Here is a 4133-nt window from a genome sequence, read left to right as displayed (position 1 = left end):
CATTCCAAAGCCAATAGACGGTTGCTTGGATTGCCATTAGAGTAAGTCGACGCAAAGCTTTGTTTCCTCTTAGCCGAATCATATGATTCTAGTTTTGTTCCCATCCCCCAGGTGATTGGAATTGACAGCGAAGAGTGATCGTCCTCCACGCAGTTTCACTATAGCAGCACTGGAAGAAGAGATGGTCACGACTTTCTGGTTGAGAGTTACAAAGGAGACCGATAGGGTTTACTCCAGGAAGACCCCAACGAAGTAACCTGTCTTTAGTAGGACAACGATCAAGAACCACAAGCCACATAAGGAAGCTGTGTCGGGGAATTCCCATAGGGCACCAGACAACTGCCCTATGGGAATTGCCGACCAGGGGACCGAAGGTTTCGGACCTTGAATGTAAGTGTAGATTGCTCCAGTGCTGTACTTTGTACATTTTTTTCCATCTATTATCTATGTTAACTTTGATACGAAGCACACGTTAGTGACTTTGATGTTGGACGGTTTCATACGCGCATGTGAGGGATTATATATTAGACCAAACTTTGCGTCCTCTTTAACTATCATTTAGCTAAGTCATCAGATTCAGTCTCTTTCAAACGGTACCCTTAAAAATTTTAATAACACTATCATGAAACTTTGTGCAAAAACCAAGCAATCAATGAGTACAAGACTAACAAATCATGAATCAAATGTTAAGCACAGACTCTGTTTAGTACGTACTACGTACACACCTGTATTCTCAAGCAATAGACTCATGATATTTATTGTTCATCTATTGTATAAGAAAAATATGCATTCACTTGACGATACACAAATTATATAATTTAACATTATTCTAGATTAAGAAAAGGATTAAAGAGTAATTATATAATTAGGAGGACTTGAACTGAAAATAACGTTTAGGGGAGTAGAGGCGGAAGAGGTTGAAAGCGGAAAGGAAGGAGAGGATGACCATGAGCACCACCGCGATGTAGTTTAAGATGATGGCACTTCCGATCTGGAAGCAGAATCTTGTGAACTTGTAGCACCACTTCATCCACTGAAGCTCCCTCGAACCTGTCACCACCAGCAATGAATGTTGCGCCGCCGCAGATGCTCCCGAGAACACCACGTATACCGCCGTCTAACTCATTTTCGAAATTTATATCATGCACATATCTATAACATAAATAAAAATACTCTAAATCAAGAGAGTTAATGTATACCTGATCCAAGATGTAAGAGAGCCATTTAGAATTGGAAGTCTTTTGTGCAACACCATACCAACCCAACCCTGATTGAACCATATTATATACAGCAACCACAGCATCTATGTACAACTAAACCCTGAATCATAAATAACACAAAAACATATTTTAGAAATGAGAACATATTAGTTTACAAAAAAAAAAAAGAAATGAGAACATATGGCTTCGTTTATTATGCGAGGATAAAGTATTATATATAAATATTTGTTATATATAAAAAGGCACATTTTCATGCAGATTTAACCAAAACAGGAATTGCTACTAAAAAACTGAACAAAACTGTAACGGAAAAACGAGTATTTATAAAATAAAAAATAAAGAAATACTATATATGGAATGTTAGTGCTGGTGTAAGTCTGCAGGTTTTCAAGAGTAATCTCTTTATATATATTTTTGAACTTATATTATATTGTGTGGTGATATCGATGTAAATCTTTATAATCGATTATATAAAGGAAAACGGACTTACTCCAGAGCAAACAAATATCTGAAAGTGACTTTCTCTTGTGCATATAAGCAATCTCTTTGGTCTGGGAATCCAAACCAATCAAAACAGAAGTGAGAAGAAGAAGAAAGACGATACAGAGTCTCAGGACCACTTCTGTTTCTCTCAGTCTCACCATCTCCTTTTTCTCCTTCCAATAGGAATGTTCAGTACTCTTCTTATCCGCTCTCTCTTTTGATTTTTTTTTTTCTGTATTTGTAGCCGTGTCTAATTGTGAGAATAAATGAAGACCCTAACATACTTTATATAAACTATAGTCTAAAAATTATACTCTCTAGCAAAATAATATTTTGCAGACTATGGTTGGTCGCATATATCAAATCTTTATTGTTTCGCAGACTTTCCTTAAATAAAACATACGGAATTACCTATTATGATTAAAATATATATATATCAATTAATGATTTTAAACAATAAAGATTTGATAACAATTTGTATACTTTTTATCATTTTTGTTTATTTTTTTATTATTAAAATAAATTACATAATTACATTAATCATATAATAAAAATCTAGATTTTTTTTTTGTATATGTTGTATTTTGAATTTTTCAAAACGAATATAAATTATTAAAACTGTTAAAAGTCTCACATAAACTTTTATGATCAAGGTTTAATTTTTTTTCTATATTAAAATACAAATGATTATAAGACCATAAGAAGAAATAATTTTATTTTAATAGATTTTTATGTTAATATATATACATATATATATATCATATCGTTTAAATTAAACTATACATCATATGAAAATGTATACTTATATTTTGATATTTGCATTGAACATATATTGAAATGTTAATATTTTAATTTTGAAATCTTCATTATTTTTTAAATGTTTATAAATTATTGAAATTATCTCACATTAAGAAAAAAATTCGTTGGTGTAAACTTTTGTTACAAAAATATGCAAATAATCATAAAATCATATGAGTAGAAAGAAACTTCATTTAATAAATATTCGTATTAAAAGTGTAATATATATATATATATATATATATATGTTAATATCATTTAAATTTAATTATATATCATATACAATAGATAAGATTGATTGTTTTGATTTATTTACCCTAAAATGATTGCGAATAAACAAGAGTGATAGTTTGATTTATACGTACAGGCCAATTTATTATAGAATAGTAATTGATTTCTTAGTTATTTAATATATATACTTATTATTTTATTATTTCATAATATGCAAAAAAACATAAAATAAATATAAAATATTTATTCTGCAAAAGGTGCAGATCTTAACCTAAGTATGTATCTTTTAATTATTTTAAATCATAAGCATTTTTTAAATCTCAGGTCAAAACAAATAAACGAAATGAGAATAAACTTCAAAATCAATTTTTATATCGAATAATAACCAAAATGAAAATAGAAAAATATTAAAGATAAATAGGATTAACACGTGAATGTAAACTTCTCATAACCATAATTAATTTTAAAATTACTAAATCATGGTATAATACCGAGCTAACATAGTTTCATTGTAATCAAATAGACCCGATATTTTTCGACCTAAACGTTAGGTCCTTATGCGGTAAGTGATTTTTTGACTTTTTTTTTAAATGAGATCAGTTCATCAGTAAAAAAATTATGTAATTAACAAAAAGTTAAAAAAAATTGTTTAAAGACCAAAATATTAATTCAATCAAGAATATAAATTTATTTTTCGTTATAATATTTTTTAAATAATTTTTATATAAATTTATCTTGCGCGTAGGTCTTATCTTATCCTAGTTATAATAATATAGTATGTATGGATATACGGACGCGGCAATGTATAGATCACTTAGTTGTATGAGTATGAAGTAAAACTAGATTTTGACCCGCCCTTCTAAGGGTGGGTATATATTTTGTTTTACGTTTTTGTTGAAATTTAATTTTTATATTTGTGTTTTGAGTCATATATATGTTTTTCTTTGTATAATATTTATCTTAAATGATTAATAATTTTTTTTAATAATTGTATTAAAATAGTTGGACCAAACCTATATCAATAGGTCACGTTCCTGTTTTAATAATATTGATGCAGTTGGATATCTCTCTATTCGCACTGAATGTTGGGCTTTTTGCAAGATTGACTCAAAACTTAAAGTCAAACCTAAAACTAACCCATGCTTTTGTTGGATTTTTTTTGTCCTATTCACCCCACAAGTTCATAATATTCACAAAAATGCCATCAAATTTTTTTTTTTTTTCCGAAAATGACATTTTTAGTCTCTCACCCTCATCATCTTCAAGTAATTACAAGATTGCCATTGTCATCAATACCCCAACCACCATGAACAACCAATTTGAAGCTCTTAATGCACCTAAAATCGATTTCCACTCTTTCTTTCTCACTTGTTATGAACTAAAAACAACATCTCTTTCACT

At 29.3% G+C, this 4133-nt stretch overlaps 1 pseudogene; it reads right to left on the bottom strand.

Moving 5' to 3' along the window:
* Window positions 1-653: 653 nt before the first annotated feature.
* On the bottom strand, window positions 654-1940 carry LOC106309838 (annotated as a pseudogene).
* Between the last annotated feature and the right edge of the window lie 2193 nt (window positions 1941-4133).

This window comes from Brassica oleracea, chromosome C8, assembly GCF_000695525.1.
Source record: "Brassica oleracea var. oleracea cultivar TO1000 chromosome C8, BOL, whole genome shotgun sequence".
Taxonomy (NCBI): domain Eukaryota; kingdom Viridiplantae; phylum Streptophyta; class Magnoliopsida; order Brassicales; family Brassicaceae; genus Brassica; species Brassica oleracea.
This window is presented reverse-complemented; position numbering and strand designations above follow the sequence as displayed.